We start from the raw sequence: 17,868 nt of genomic DNA, 5'->3' as shown, positions 1-17,868 counted from the left end.
AAGATCATAACGGAAATAAGAATTCTGCACCAAAATGATTTGGTTTGGCTCATTTGAGGAATTTTCTTTTGTAGTCTAGGCATGCCATATTTTACTCGAAACCTAATCATGTTTTAATAGTGTTAGTCTCATGCTTCGGTGGGTGATGGGATTTACCAAAGATGAGCAGTATCAGAACGTGAATCACAGACACTCTACCTGGTGGTATGGGAAATAAAAGGTTGTCTGACAGCTCCAAACTATCGTTCTTGCTGGGAGATAACCATAGCTGGCTTGGAAGAGCAACCACCCTCTGCTCCAGGTGATGCATATCTGAGCTTTGGCCATAATTTGAAGTCTCTGGAGCATTGGAGGAAACCCTGGTGGGGTAGTGGTTAAGAGCTACGGCTGCTAACCAAAAGGTCAGCAGTTCAAATCCAACAGGTGCTCCTTGGAAACCCTATGGGGCAGTTCTACCCTGTCCTATAGGGTCACCAAGAGTTGGAATCAACTCGACAGTAACAGGTTTTTTTTTTTTTTTTTTGAGCACTGGAGCTGTCTGGTGCATTTAAGTCCCTCAAGCTACTTTGTCCTTCATTGTAGTTTCACTTACTAGACTCTATGTTTAACTGCTTTGAAACTGCTAATAAAGAGAAGTGTTTGGTTTTTCACTGAAATATTTTAAACATACAGAAAAGTTCAAAGAGTGATATTATAAACATCTATATAATGACTACCTAGAATTAACACATTTTGTTTTGTCATATATGCTTCAGACCATTTTTAAAAAGAAATAAAATATTTTTCTTCACTCTAGTACGTAAGAGTTTACCTCCCTCCATTGTAAGAGGTAACCACTATTCTGATGTTGATGTGTATCCTGTCTATGATATTTGATGCTATATTCTCTATGTATATGTCTATGAAAAACATTCAGAGCTGTGTGCTTTCAAAGTTTATTGAAGTGTTACCATACTGTATGGCATCTTACCCACCAACTTGCTTTTCTCACTCAACATTTTGTTTTTGGAATCTATATATGTCGACACTTCAAGTTTATTCATTTTTACTGCTGCATAATATTCCATCATTTGAATATAAAATAATTTATCCATTCCCTAATTAATGGACCCTAGTTTTCTAATTTTTTCCTATTACAATGCAATGAACATCCTTGACTATGCATGTGGGAAGGTTATTGTCATGGATTGAACTGTGTCCCCCAAAAGTATGTGTCGACTTAGTTAGGCCATGATTCCCAGTATTGGGTGGTTGTCCTCCATTTTGTGATTTTCCTATGTGTTATAAATCATAATCTCTGCCTACGGTTAAAGAGGATTAGGGTGGGATGTAACACCCTTGCTCAGGTCACATCCCTGAGCCAATGTAAAGGGAGTTTCCCTGGGGCGTGGCCTGCACTACCTTTTACCTTACAAGAGATAAAATGAAAGGGAAGCAAGCAGAGAGTAGGGGACTTCACACCACCAAGAAAGTAGTGCTGGGAGCAGAGCACATCCTTTGAACCTGAGCTTTCTGCGCCAAGATGCTCCCAGACCAAGGGAAGACTGAAGACAAGGACTTCCTCCCGAGCAGCGCTAGATGACCAAGATAGTTACTCTAGGGGTATAAGTGGAAGCAGAATTTCTAGGGTACAAGGTATCATAAATCTTCAACTTTGTTACATATTACCAAATTGCTCTCTGATGTGATTATATCAATATACACTCCTACACACAGGACTTGAGAGTTCCTATTTCCTCATACTTGTTGTGTATGACTGATACCTCAACCAAATGTTCTAATTTGCCTGATTATTAATGAAGTTGAATATCTTTTCATATACTTATTAGCCATTGAAGTTTTTTTCTTCTGTGAATTTTAGGGCCCAACCAAAACCAAACCTATTGCCATCGAGTTGATTCCAACTCATAGAGACCCTATGGGACTGAGTAAAAACATCCCACAGAGTTTCCAAGGAGTGCCTAGTGGATTCAAACTGCTGACCCTTTGGTTAGCAGCCATAGCTCTTAACCACTACGCCACCAGGGTTTCTGAACTGTAGGGCAGTGCTCTTTAAATTGTAAGGGGGTGATGTATACACTAGGAAGAACTGGGGATGAAAGGTGGCTTATATACACTGGCACAGATTTCTCCTCGCTCTCACTATGCTCCTCCCCTATGTACGTCTTTACCTCAAATCTGTGTGTCTGTCCCCTTTCTCCTATACATTCCTAATGTTAGGGATCTGAGAGAATAATATAGGGCAGATGAACTAGAATAAAGAGAGAAAATGACCAGAAAATAAACTCAAAGTTAACAATAAAAAGAAAGGTAGAAGAGACTATGCAATCTATTTGGGCTTAAGCATCCTGAGGCTCCTCCTTTCCCTATTTTGACCACTGGATTGTGGAGGCCCCTGGTAAAATGCTTAACTAAAGAACTAGCAAGGGAACAATAGAATTAAGGTTTCAGGCTTTGCCTTCACACTCTGGAAACCCTGGTGGTGTAGTGGGTAAGTGCTATGGCTGGTAACCAAAAGGCTGGCAGTTCAAATCCACCAGGCACTCCTTGGAAATTCTATGGGGCAGTTCTACTCTAATCTATAGGGCCACTATGACTTGGAATCGACTCGACAGCAGCAGGTCTGGGTTTTTTTGGTCTTCACGCTCTATAACTTTGCTTTTTGGGGGTCTCCACTTGTTGTCTCACAGTCTGAATGTATATCTTTTTTGTCAAGTGTTTTGGGAAGATGAACAGATTATTGTCTGAGGTGGGTTGTGTATTGATTAAGAATGGGGATTTGGAATCAGGCCCTGGGTTTGATTGCTGGTTCTGTCACATACTAGTTTTGTGAAGTTAAAAAGTTTCTTTGCCACCATAGATTCAGTTTCCTCAAGATAGTACTAGAACCTACTTCGTACTGTAGTAATGTCTGATGGAACTAATGTATGTAAATACTAAGAACAGTGTCTAGAACACATTACGTCCTCAATGGCTGCCATAATCAATCATCTTAAAAAATACCACTTAAATGAAAATTTATTATATAAATGCAGCGTTCTTATCTTGAGCAGAGAATTCTGAAAGTTTATATGACATTCGTAAAAGTAGATGCGTATATTCTTCATGGTTGATAAACAGACCGTTAACTTTAGCGTGATTTACGTGGAAATGATTCAACTGCTAATGGTAGAATTTCAGCCTGGTGTTGGGGAAAAGATAAATATATCATGAAAACATTCATTCATTCATCAAGCATTTACTGAAAACTTATGATGTGTTTCCCCCTGTGCAAGACAATGGGGAAATAAAAAGTTGAATGGTCTCTTAGTTTCTGCCATTAAGGAATTGAGTAGGGGAAAACACCACATAAGTAAATTAATTAGTTCATCAAATATTATAACGAGAGTACTGTGGGAACACAAAGGAGGAAGTTGCCAATTCTATGTGAATATGTTAGGAAAGTTTTCATGAATAACAAGGAAAAGAGACTTCTCTAGTGCCTTTCAAATTCCAACAGGTAGATTACTGTTGGGCTGAGCCGGGGGAAACTCCATGGTTAAGGGTAGTGTTGGAGAGGAGAGGCCTGGGAATAGTCAAGCCAGAGTATACTTAAACCAGGTACTCCGTAGATTCATTGCCAGGCCAGAGAGGCAAGGCGATCATCAGGAAGATCCAAAGTCGTGACCACAAATGTGAGGGCATGGTCAAGTTCAAGACAAGGCCAAGGGTTCTCTGGAAAATAATTAGCAGAGTCGGAGGCCTAGCCAGCAGAGACAAAAAGAAGCTTGCGGTGCACATGCAGCCAGAGATTCGGGCTCTTTCAATCAATGAGGCTCTTTGGCTGTGCCTAGTGCCGGCCTTGGGGTAGTGTGAAATTATTTCAAGGAGCCCTGCCAAGTCGAACATGTGTCACCTAATTTGCTAGCTCCTAAGTCCTATCATGTTCATATAAGTCCTATCATGTTCATATAGGTACTCTCATCCTTAGCACGATTTTCGCTAATATGTCCTAAAGTTTTTTTAAAAAGCTCAATTAAAAAGAGACCCATTTCCATTGAACCATATTCAGGAAATAAAATACATGACTTACCTGTATTACATAAAATGTGTCCTACAGCACTTGTGTGTATTCAGTTAGATAAAAAAATTACATCATCTTGCTTAAGGGCTTAATGAAAAATTGCAGGAGAAGGTGACCCAACTGTGATGATTCAGTGCTGGAGAGTGGCCCTTCCCAAAGAGAGAGATGGGTGCTGTCCCAGCTACTGAATTAATGGCCGGATTTAAATGCTAAAAGCATGTCCAAGACCGATATTTATCACTGAATGCATTCCCCTGCAGTGGCCCACTTGGCAAATAATCCAGATCGTATGCCTTGCCTTCCTACTTGTGCTATTAATTTGCCTTCCCAGGATCAATGACTGTAAAGCGTGATGAGAATTCTGGCCAGATCAAGGATGATTGGTCAGTCTCTACAGGGATGGCCTGGCAGGGCAGTGGCACTTCTGTAACTTTGCCAAAGTTCACAACCGGGGAGAGGTAATTAAACCTAGGCATGAAGCTCAGAAGTCTTTGGAAGCTTCCCATAAGGTTACTTTGTACTTCAGGATTTGAGGCTAGATTCCAAGGTCACCCTATGAAAAGTCAGAAAGCAGTCAAACCAGTCATATTTAAAATACCACTACTGATGAAGCCCTAGACAGCTTTCTCAACATTAATTCAAAGAACACCTGTCTGTCTCTCTTCTCATCCACTTAATAAATTACTTTTGCCTCTAGACAAAGATATCCTCTGTCTGTGTGCCAAATCGTTACCTACACACTGGACCCACATTAATAGAAGAACACAGGTGGATATTAATTGACGCCATAAGAGAGCTTAGCCTTCCTGGATACGAGGAAATTAGCTTCTTTGTGGTTTGGGTCTTTCCTGGAATCCAGGCAGGTATAGTACAGAGCTACCTTGAATCTAAGATACTGAACAGGGCAGGAAGAATCATGCTTACGCACTAAGGATAGTCTTAAAGTTGTATGTTCTCTATTTTTCCCTCTTAATGGGAAAGGTGAGGAGGGAAGAATGAGGCAAGCCAAGTCTGTACAAGTCCCCATGACCCAACAGATGAGGCAAGTTGTGCATGTGTGTAGGGGTGGGGAAAGGGGAGGAGAACAGGGTGGTGCAATACTCAGGTATGCGAGAGAACATTATGGGCAAATCTTGAGATGTGGGGTTGTCAGTTAACTGCTTTCCTTTGCCCTCTGTGTGGCAAGACACTGACTGGTTAATCAGACCCATTTAAAGGGGCAACTGTGGGATGTGTTTCCTTTGACTTGCTGGGCTAGTGTTCTAGTATATTCTGCTTCCAAAGGAAAGGTAGAATTCCATGATTGTTCTTCTAGTCATTCTTTTCCTAGTGACCAAGCACTATGAACTTTGGTGTCCTTGGGAGCTCACTATATCTTCTCAATCTTCATTTACTGGCACTTGGCACTGGGGTATGGGGCAGAGGGTAAGATCTTGGTGGCCAGGAGAGTATGGTGAAATTTTGGTGGAGGTTCATGAAAGGGAGGTGTTAGAATGCAGGCCATGGGGCAGACGAATTCTGTTATCCAGAAGTGGTCCTCCTAGTAGAGGCACTCTAGTCTTTGGTATGGGTGGGAGGTATTAATGATGGAAGGGGAGTTAGGTGAAAGATACACTTTGAGGTTCTATGTGCATGTTGGCAGCAGGTCTTTTAGAGCTGTCTTTTTGAGGAAGCAGGTACCTCATTTTGGTACAGACTGGCCCCTAATTGTTGTGGAATCTAACATTCTGGGTAGATGGTTCTGTGAGTTGTACCCAAATGCCATGATAAGTATATCAACCTTTGACTTAGGAGTGCTGAAGGAACTCTGAACCCAGGTTTTTTGTTCTATCAGGTGGATGGTCTAGAGAGGGAGAGAAGTGGGAAGTCAGATGAAATTGTTTGAGATCATTGTGTAGCACCCTACAAGATAAAAATACAAATAGGCTACTAAATTCAGAGATTGTGTAGTTGCCTTTTCTATGGAGAGAGATGGTTGATGATCAAAGAGGCAATAGCTGTACATATGCTAAAGAGGGGACACATTCTTTTTTTTCTGAAAATTTCCACAAGTAGGATAGTGTCCTGGTATTGGGGAAAGGGGCATCTTGAAATGAAGTCCATTGCCAGAATGTCCCCGTTTAGATTTGAGTTGGGCAAGGTTATGTCACCTCCTTATATAACCTTGATCTATTTTTAACTCCCATAGTCTTTGATGATTATGTTAAGGTTTTAGATGCAATCTTGCCAGGGCAGTTCTTAGGTGAGACTCTTTTTGGCTATGATACAGAGGAGGTCATCCTATGAGGTCAGGGGTTTTTCAAGACCCTTGGCCTCCTTTGCATAGCTCTGGAGCTCTAGCAGGACCTACTGCATCATCTTGGGCAGCTGAAAACTGGGGTTGGATGTTCAAAGAGTTCTTGTACTAACTATGTGGAGGCCTCCAATGGTCCTCTATTTTAGATTGAGTTTTCTTCCTAGTGCATTTAGCGGCTAGAAACCTGCCAATGGGAGATAAAAAATCACTGAAGGTTAGAAGCCTCCATTGGAGGGTTCCCATGGGCTAGGGCAGCGGAAAATCAGTTCAGGGAAGAGGTGAAGAGTATTTTTGCAGGCATGAAAGCTGACCCCACAATGGCTGATCTTTTTTGAAGTTGTCAGCTACTCTGGAGAGAAATTGGTAAAACTAACCACTGAATCTCTAGATCCATTGAGCATCCTTGCTTATCCTGAAAAGCTTCCTTTTTCAAAACTGCCAGGGCCTTGTCTGATATCGTTCCTGGGCTGAAGTTGGGCAGGGAGAAACCAGTGATCCCACCTCAGGCTCTGAAGGACTTTTTCTGGGTCCGGCCTCACAGCAGTCCTGTTGCCATCAATCAAAGGACGTTCAGATCAGAGGGTTTTGTGACGCCAGGATTGGTGAAAAGACAAGACTGTCATCTATGTCTTGTGGCTCTCAAACATGGAGACTCATCAAAGTCACCTACCGAGCTTCTAAAATTATAGAATTTGAATCCTCTAGAACTTATAAAAACAAATAAACTAAACTTCTTCAGGGAGTTCTGATTATGAGCGGATTTAGGAAAAACCTTTGGATCCAGGATGTTGAGCAGAATCCTGTAATTCGGCAAATTACCGTTCTTACTAAGCTGGTTAAAGTTTTTGGTTTCCTGGAGGTCTTTTTTTGGAGGTCGAGCTTCATGTAGTTCAGGACTACCAGAAAGGAAGGGCTCCAAGGGTGATTAAATTGAGGCTGATGTCAATTTTTATATAGGCCAAGTTTCACATTCTTTTTGGTACTTATAGAGGCCCTTGTTTTCTGAATGTCTACCCAAACTTGTCTTGGAATCCATTAGAACACATTTGTGATGGGCAGGTGAGTGGGAGGACAGCTGCTCAGCTTCCCGGTCTCATGCTGTCTCCTAGTGGTCATTTTGTTATTTCAGTACTATTTCAAAGCTGGGCGGAGCAGGGGCATCTGCCGGATGGAAGCACTTGGAGGTGAAGTATATGATGAGGTTCTCTTAGACCTTACTGTCAATAGAGGCTGAGGACTTAAGGGACATGTGAGCAGTGGGGGATAGCCATCATAAGCTCTTGGCATGGTCCCCATATGCTGCTCAGTGAGGGGGCCTTTTGGGTCACTCTTTTCCCATTCAAGGGGATGTATTGGTTGTGTCTCCTGTCTGGGGACAGGATTGGACAAATGGGCAGCTGGGTTGGTGAGTAAGGGCTAGGTCCACAAAACTGCCTGATGTTCCAAGGTATTCTTTTTTGAATATGTCATCCTTAGTTTCAAAGGAATGTACTGTCATTTATACCATAAGATTAGGATTCAACAAGGTACTGGAAATCTCTACCCAATTTTCTCTCTATGAACTGTCCAGGTGGGATCAAATAACTAGGGAGGTGAAAAACGGTGGACAATCAAGGCAGGTGAAATAAGGGTGGTGGTTGGTGGTGATGGTGTCATTTTGGTGACACTGGTGATAGTCATAAGGGAGGAATGGTAGCTGTAATCCAGGCAAATGTCTCAGATGGCAGCTGTTGCCTGGGGCTTGCTTTTAGTTGTCCTTTTTTGACAGGACTGGTGACTTTTAAAATGCTAAGAACGGGATGGACAATATATAAATCAAAGTTTTATAAATTAAATATTTCCATTTTGACTCACATTATAATTTCAGAGATGTTAAATCTTTATTTCTCAATGAGCTTGGGATGTCAGTGATGGAATATCTTAGCCTTAAGTTACTCTGCCCTGTTGCCTCTGTAACCTACGTTTACTTTGTAAAGGAACCCTTAAAGGGGTTACTAGAACTCATATTTAAACAATTGTTCTGCAAAGAGTAATTTTCATATGTGAATACTAAATAGTTCTATTTTTCTTTAGATGACATTTTCTTACATTGAGATTTCTAAGAGAAATCCCTGAGGCTAGATGACAGCTAACGAGGAATATTTAAAAGTATTAAAAGACAAATTATTTATATATATTTTTTTCCTTGAGAAGTTGACAGATTATAAGTTCAGGAATGAAAATAGATGGCAAGAATGTGAAAATGATATTCAAGACTTTAAAATGTCAAAAAAAAAAAAAAAAAACATTTTGTAGCTACCTAAAGATTTTTCTCTGTGGCTGTCTTAGTTATCTAGTGCTTAGTTATCCAATACCCTAAGTGGGTGGCTTTAAGGAACAGTAATTTATTTTCTCACAGTTTAGGAGGCTAGAAGTCCTAATTCTGGGTGCTGGCTCTAGGAGAAGGCTTTCTCTCTCCGTCGGCCCTGGAAGAAGGTCCTTGTCTCTTTGAGGTTCTGCTCCTGGGCAATCTTCACTTGGCTTGGCATCTCTCTTCTCCCAACTCTGCTTGCGAGCTTGCTTGTTTAATCTCTTTTCTTTCTCAAAAGAGATTGCCTCAAAATATACCCTACACTAATCCTGCCTCATTGACAATACAAAGACAACCCATTCCCAAATTGGAATATAACCACAGGCATAGAGGTTAGGATTTATAACACATATTTTGGGGTTCCATAACAACAACAACAACAAAAACCCAAAACCTGTTGCTGTTGAGTTGATTCCGCCTCATAGAGACCCTATAGGATAGATTAGAACTGCCTCCACGGGGTTTCCAAGGAGCAGTTGGTGGATTCAAACTGCCAACCTTTTGCTGAGCTCTTAACCACTGGCCCACCAGGGCTCCAGTTTCATAACAGTGAGGTTTAAAGTACTAAAGATAAGCTGTTGGAAAAAACAGGGGGTGAAGGAAGTAATAGAAGAGAATAATTTCATTTAAAGGTCAATTAAAATATATATTCTACCACAAACTCTCCAATGTGTATTACATAAGATAAAATGACTCAATAAATCTATAAGCGACTCATCCAATAACTAAAATTATTTTTATCTTCCTATGTTCTTTTTTATGTTCTTTTTTAGTATTTTTTCATCTATGTTGTCATCACCTTCATCCTGCTATTTTTTGCTGAGTAATATTGTATGCTTGGCACTGTGCTAGGCATTTTATATACGTGATCCCTTTCAACGCTTCTACAGCCTTATGTGGTAGCTGTAATTGTCTTCATTTTATAGATGAAAAAACTGAGACTCAGATTTTAAGCAATACATCAAAGGACACAAAGCCAGTAAGTAATGAAGGCTGGGATGAACTACAAGTCTAACAAAAACTAAGATTAAGTTCTTAACTACTAGGAGATAACTTTTCCATAAACTTACATAATTTTTACAAAGTATCTGAGGGCTATTTTTTTTTTTTCACTTAACATGACATCACAAACGTTTTCCACGTTTGCTACACAAACTTCTTAATCCAACGTCCTCTGAAAATTTGCTGTTGACCACCACTGGGATACACTGCCCTCTTGTGGAGTTCTGTTCATAAAGAGCTTTTCCCCTTTTCCACAGCTCCCAGATAAAAGGTGTTTTCTATTACGTAACTATTTATTGTTACTATCTTATCTTATCTTAGATATAGTAAAATATAATTATATATTACATTGGGGTATAACCACTCCAACGTAGCTAACATAGAGAGATATGGATTATTTCCATTTTGGGGGGATAAAAAATAAAATGACCTTCAGAAGTTCAGAAATGCCTTCTAAGAAATGAGATAAGAATTCATTGTTCTTGGTGTTGAAATCAACACGTCCACACTATTCCCTGATGTATCAAGATATTTCATGCATCTCCCTTCAAAGTACATTTAAAGGCTTGAAAAAAAAAAAAAGGCTTGAGGCTATGTCATATTGCATATGACTAGCCTTGAAAGATAAAGTAGGCTCTCCTGGGATCCATAAAGAACTTGGAAATACATTAAAAACACAGGAAATTCAAATAAATCAGGATTTGTTTTCTCCTGAGCTCATGTTAAACTCCTTAGTTTTTAACGTTGCTTCTAGTGAATCTTTGACTTTGATATTGTCAGAAATCATCATGGTATTAGAACGCCTAATTAGATGGTCTTGGTTTAATTAGGAAGGACTTGGGTTGAGATTAGATTGCTACCACTGGAGAAAGAAAAGGACAAAGGTTTTTTTTTTTCCAGCGAATTAGGCCATTATTTCTGCTTTTGTTCATCAGAAAAGAAGTCCTGGGCAAAATTGCTGATGCTATCAACACGGAAAAGGGCTGACTGGTGACTTGTAATCGCTTTGTGTGCGGCCAGTGGGGCATACTGGAGCAAGGGGGGAGAAGGAGGTGGTAGAAGCTACCAGTTTCATCCTTATAAGAGAGCTGGCTCTTAAAAATTAGATGTCTTTTTACACTCAGTGAATGGCCAAAATGAAAAAGGAGAAGCAGCAAAGGTAGGCTTAAAAGGCATGTCTAATATCTAATAAAGATACTTACCTAAGGGTTCTTAAGGAAATTACATCTCTTCATGCCCTATATTAAAATCGTTGATTTCCTCTGAGCTTAGACTTCAAGAACGAGAAGAGAGTGGTCAAAACGTAACAAAAAGCAATTTTCAAGACAAATACTCTTCCAAGTAGCACACAAATAAATTACCCACACAAAGGGTAAAAAAAAAAAAAAAGTCAATAACAAAAATGCCCTTTAAGTGTAGAAATATAAATATAACTATACAAAACCAAACCAAACCCACTGCCGTCGAGTCAATTCCAATTCACAGTGACCCTATAGGACAGAGTAGAACTGCCCCATAGAGTTTCCAAGGAGCAGCTGGTAGATGTGAACTGCCGATCTTTTGGTTAGCAGCCGATCTCTTCACCACGGTGCCACCAGGGCTCCAAATACATCTATAAATCATGGAATATGTATTTAATAAACCCATTTCGCTCACTGGAAGTTGAATGGATGTTCAGCATGTCATATATGGAATCAACATTTGCTTAAGTGATGATCTTTGTTATTTGTAGATCATATAGTACATGTTGTTGTCGTTAGGTGCCGTTGAGTTGGTTCCAGCTCATAGCAACCCTATGTACCACGGAATGAAACACTGCCTGGTCCTTCGCCATGATCACAATCATTATTATGCTTAAGCCCATTGTTGCAGCCACTGTGTCAATCCATCTCGTTGCTACACAGATACCAAATATCAAATTAAAATCTTTCATTTGGAAGACTTTTAGGATTTCAGTGTTTTCTACAGGCTCTTCCCCACTCTGTCTAGTTATTCTAAGCACTTGTAGAGTTGTTAATGCCCTGAGGCTGGATTTCTGAACCTCATTTGAGGATAATTATATTTTTGTGTGCTCTGTGCATTATAAGGTGCTTAACAGGATTCCTGGCCTGTCCACACAAAGTGGAAACCCTGGTGGTATAGTGGTTAAAAGCTACAGCTGCTAACCAAAAGGTCTGTAGTTCGAATCCACCAGGCACTACTTGGAAACTCTATGGGACAGTTCTACTCTGTCCTATAGGGTCACTATAGACTTGACAGCAATGGGTTTGGTTTCTGGTTTACCCACTAAACGTCAGTACATCAGTAGCAGCTCCCTCCCCACCCCAAGTTGTGACAATCGGAAATTTCTCCAGACAATGCAAAAGGTCCTCTGGGGTGCAAAATCATCTCTGGTTGAGAATCGCTGCCCAAAAAGTATTCAGTAATAAAATTAAAACACTTGTATGAATGGCATGGCTGCTCCTTAATGAGATGGATTAACACCATAGTATGGCAGATTGTGTTTTCCAAAGATGGCTACCCCAAAATATGCCCCATCCCATTTGCTCTTCTTGTAGTGTGACCTTGACATGCCTTCCCTTAAGCCTGGTGGACCTTTGTAACTTCCTTACCCAACAGAAAGTGGCAAATGTGACACCATCACTGGGGCTAGGTTCTACGTGGCAGTGTAGATTCCCCCTGGCTTTCTCACTGAATGATCGCTCTTGGAACCCATGCCCTGTCTTGTGAGGATATTCAGGTTTCATGAAAAGGCCATGAGTGGGTGTTGCAAACGACTATCCCAGTTGGGCCTCCAGCTGATAGCAAGCTCCAGCCTCCAGATATGTGAACGAGTGAACCTTCAGATGATTTCAACCCCCAGCCTTCAAGTCTTCAGTAGAGGCCTCAGACATCATGAAGCAGGGATAGCTTGTCCTGTCTGAATTCCAGATCTATAGAAGTTATGAGAGATAAATATTCTTTATGATTTTAAACCACAGTTTTGGGGTAATTTCTTGTATAGCAATAGAAAACTAAATCAGGTAGGATAAATCAGAGCATATTCAGTAAACCAGTTGCCATTGAATGGACTGACTCATGGCGACCCCATGTATGGCAGAGTAGAACTGTGCTCTATAGGGTTTTCATTGGCTAAATTTTTTGTCAGTAGATTGCCAGGCCTTTCTTCAGAGGTGCCCCTGGGTAGACTGGAACCTCCAACTTTTTTGTTAGCAGCTAGGTGTATTAACCATTTGCAACACTCAGGGACTCCTATACAAACACACACATGCACACATGAATATATGTAAGCAGCATCATGATAAACAGAAAAATATTGAAATTGTCAAGGATTTCATTTTACTTGGATCCACAATCAACACCCATGGAGGCAGCAGTCAAGAAATCAAACGACATATTGCATTAGGCAAATCTGCTGCAAAAGACCTCGTTAAAGTGTTAAAAAGCAAAAATGTCACCTTGAGGACTAAGGAGCACCTGACCCAAGCCATGGTGTTTTCAATTGCCTCATATGCATGGGAAACCTGGACCATGAATAAGAAAGTAAAGGGTCATCAAAAAACAGGCAGACCCCTTAATGAGATGGATTGACACAGCGGCTGCAAGAACGGGCTCAAACATAGCAACGATTGTGAGGATGGCACAGGACCGGGCAGTGCTTCGTTCTGTTGTACACAGGGTTGCTGTGAGTCAGAACCAACTTGATGGCACCTAACAGCAACAATAGCAATATGTGTATATAGATGCTGTTATTAGGTGCCGTTGAGTCAGTTCTGACTCACGGTGACCCATGTGTGCAGAGTAGAACTGCTCCATAGGGTTTTCAAAGCTGTGACCTTTTGGAAGTAGATTGCTAGGCCTGTCTTTTGAGCTACTTCTGGGTGGGTTGGAACTGCCAACCTTTTGGCTTAACCGTTTGCACCACCCAGCGACTCTCTCCCACTCTGAACCAATGCCAATAGCCCTCATCTCCAAATTGCTTATTAATTAAAAAAAAAAAAAAAAACCACTGCCGTTGAGTCTATTCCAACTCATAGCAACCCTATAGGACAGAGTATAAGTGCCCCATAGAGCTTCCAAGGAGCGCCTGGTGGATTCAAACTGCGACCTTTTGGTTAGTAGCCGTAGCACTTAACCACTACTCCACCAGGGTTTCCAAATAGCTTATTACATAAGAAAAATAAACCTTTGAGTAAGCCACTGTTGCTTGGTGTTTTAGTTACTTGTAGTCTAAGATCTTCCTTAACTGATACAGTACTATAAAAAGTTAACACTTTTTTCTTGCTCTAGGATGTTAAACTCACTTAGTTCTAGGGTACATCACTGTGAGGAGTTTGAAATTATACTGGAGATGACTTTTATACTACAGCCTGACCTTTATAGGTCTCTTGTTTGTAACAGGTGGGTATACTCGCGTGGCTTGAAAAATAAAACTAAACTCATGGCCTTTAGTTCATGTGTTTCTAGCAGCTGAATGTGGTTTGCTTGTGGGAATAAAAATTTCCCTGAAATGTTAATTGATTCAATTTGACAGTGCTTGCCATGTCATAAATCAATATCATGATATTTTTGTACAGCAGTGATAAAGATAGTGGTATGGGAGAAGAGTCTGGTAGTTATGGGATAGTTACAAGTGAGAAAGAGAATAGTGCTATTGGTAGTTTTTGATTTTTTGTTTTGTTTTTAATGGAACAAATGAAGAGTGAGTCTCCTTCTGGAATGCCTGTGTGTTGTGGGGAGAATAGATGAACATCAGTATTGAGAGACTGAATGAGCAAATGGACAATGATCAGACCATATGTATAAAAATAGAACTCTCACCCACTAGCTGCAGAATTAGCCTAGGAAGTCAAACCATTGTCTTGCAGGTACCAGTCCAGGAATCCAAACAACAATTCCCATAACAATGAATCCAAAATGGCCAGGACTTGATTAAGAACTGACAACTTTGTAACTTGATCCGTGCCAGCAAATTTCCATTAGTCCTTAAACTAGCCCAGGCCAGATTTGGACCACCTGGCATGTGCAGAAGGGCCAGCTGTGATCGCTAATTGACCTCAGCAGAGGACTTAGCAACAGGAGGAACGAATCAGAAGAAAAATCATCACCCAGACCCTATTCTGAAGAGAGAGAAGCCCGACAAGAACCACGTCACCTCCCTTTTCCTGGTTGCCTTGTAGAATTTTCCCTTCCCTGTATACCTGCGTGGCTACCATCTTGTTGCCCAAATCACATGTAAGTCCTGCTTCCCCATAACTTGGGAAATTGGATCTGAGGACCTTCCTCTCAGCTCCTTGCTCTGCAGCATTACAATGAAGTTACTTTCTCTTCCTCAGAGATTGGTGTCCAGATAATTTGCAAGTCTAGCGTGCCAGGCAAGGATCCACCTTCCTGGATTCAGTAACGGCTTCCTTGAGTTTTGTCCCCATTTCTAATTTAGAATGAACCAGAAAAAGCCAAATACATTCCCTTAACCAATCACATAAAATGCCCTGCTTTTAGTTAGCCTGCCTCTGGCTTCCCTGTGCTTACAACCTCCAATCAGGGCATATATAGAGCCTTCCCTTTTTTCCACTATAAAGCTTTACCATTCCCTTGCCTGCCTTTGAGTTTCTGCCAAATGAAAGTGAAGGTGACTGACTCCCTTGCTACAGCATAAATAGCTTTTGAATAAACAGCTTTTGTTTGTTCTTATTTGGTGTTCTTTGTCTATTTCTACAGCATTACGTGCTAAGCAAAGAATACCAGAAAGATGTTTATCTGTGTTTTATTGGCTATGCAAAGGCATTTGACTTTGTGGGTCATAACAAATTATAGATAACATTGTGAAGAATGAGAATTCCAGAACATTTAATTGTGCTCGTGAGGAACCTGTACTTAGACCAAGAAGCAGTTGTTTGAATAGAACAAGGGGATGTTGCGTGGTTTCAAGTCAGGAAAGGTGTGCATCAGGGTCGTATCCTTTCACCATACCTATTCAGTCTGTATGCCGAGCAAATAATGCAAGAAGCCAGACTATATGAAGAAGAGTGTGTCATCAGGATTGGAGGAAGACTCATTAACAACCTACAATATGCAGATGACACAACCTTGTTTGCTGAAAGTGAAGATCAAAGACCACAGACTTCAGCCGTAGCTCTTAACCACTATGCCACCAGCTTTCCTGATCCCATATAGACAGGTCTTGAAAGACCATATGGTCAAGGCAGACACCTCAACATAAAGAAAACAAAAGTCCTCACAACTGGAACCAATAAGCAACATCACAATAAACAGAGAAAATATTGAAGTTGTAAAGGATTTCATTTTAGTTGGATCCACAATCAACGCTCATGGAAGCAGCAGTCAAGAAATCAATTGACGTATTGCATCGGGCAAATCTGCCAAAAAGACCTCTTTAAAGTGTTAAAAAGCAAAGATGTCACTTTAAGGACTAAGGTGCACCTGACCTAAGCCATGGTGTTTTCAATCTCCTCATATGCATGTGAAAGCTGGACAATGAATAAGGAAGACTGAAGAAGAATCCATGTCTTTGAATTATGGTGTTGGTGAATATTATTGAATATACCAGACTACCGGAAGAATGAACAAATCTGTTTTGGAAGAACTATAGCCAAAATGCTCATTAGGAGCGAGGATGGCGAGACTTCGTCTCACATACTTTAGACATGTTGCCAGGAGGGACCATTCCCTGGAGAAGGGCATCATGCTTTGTAAAGTAGGGGGTCAGCAGAAAAAGAAGAAGACCCTCAATGAGATGGATTGACACAGTATCTGCAACAATGGGCTTCAGCTTAAAAATGGTTGTGAGGATGGTGTAGGACCAGGCAGTGTTTTGTTCTGTTGTACATAGAGTCGCTATGAGTTGGAACTGACTCAATGGCACCTAACAACAATAACATGGGCTAACCCTAATCTTAATCAAGTAATATTAGGCTTTTTGTATGTTATTGGGGGCCCTGGTGGCACAATGGTTAAGAGCTCATCTGCTAATCAAAAGGTTGGCAGTTCAAATGCACCAGCCGCTCCTTAGAAACTCTATGGGGCACTTCTACTCTAACCTGTAGGGTTGCTTTGGCAATGGATTTGGTTTGGTTTGTTGGAACCTTGGTGGAGCAGTGGTTACGAGCTACTCTGATCTCTAGGACCACTGTAAGCCAGAATCGACGCGATAGAAGTGAGTTTGGTTTGAGTTTTATGTTGTTAGGCACTTTTGAGTTGGCTCTGACTCATAGTGTTCTTGTGTGGAGCACATCAATATCATTGTGTTTCACATTTACTACTTCTGAATTACTAGGACTCTAATTTTATAAATGATTTACTTCTCTGTACCTCCATTTTCTTATCTGGAAACTAGGGATAATAAATGTGTCTACTTCATGGATTTTATAAGCGATTTATATGAATTAATAACTGGAAAATTTAAGTGCTATGTAAGTTTTTTTAAATAATATTTTATTTTATTTTTTGGTGAAAGTTTATACAGCATATTAGGTTCCCATTTGAGAATTTGTACACAAACTGTTCAGGGACATTAATTAAATTTTTCACAACGTTTCAACATTCTCTTTAATTGCCTTTTGATTGTTTGTTTCCAGTACTCTAATTTCCCTGCCCCCTTATCTTCTCATCTTTTCTTTAGAGTATTTATTGACCTTTTGGTCCAATAGATGTTTTGTTGTTCCTGCTGTTATTTTATTTATTTATTTAATTAAAAAATTTATTTATTTTTAAATTTACTCTTATTATTGTTATTATTGAGAATATATGTAGCAGAACACACACCAATTCAAGTTTCTACATGTATACTTTAGTGACACCGATTATATTCTTTGAGTTGTGCAACCATTCTCACCCTCCTTTTCTGAGTTTTTCCTTCCCCATTAGCATAAATTCATGGCCCTGAAGGTTCCTATCTAATCTTTTGAGTTGCTGTTGTCAATTGGATCCCATATAAACAAACAAACAAAAAAAACAAACCCATTGCCGTCGAGTTGATTCTGACTCATAGTGACCCTACAGGACGGAGCAGAACTGCCCCATAGGGTTTCCAAGTAGCAGCTGGTAGATTCTAACTGCTGACCTTTTGGTTAGCAGCCGTAGCTCTTAACCACTATGCCACCAGCTTTCCTGATCCCATATAGACAGGTCTTGAAA

This window comes from Loxodonta africana, chromosome 27 (assembly GCF_030014295.1).
Source record: "Loxodonta africana isolate mLoxAfr1 chromosome 27, mLoxAfr1.hap2, whole genome shotgun sequence".
NCBI classification, from domain to species: Eukaryota; Metazoa; Chordata; class Mammalia; order Proboscidea; family Elephantidae; genus Loxodonta; species Loxodonta africana.
Note: the sequence above shows the minus strand (reverse complement) of the source record.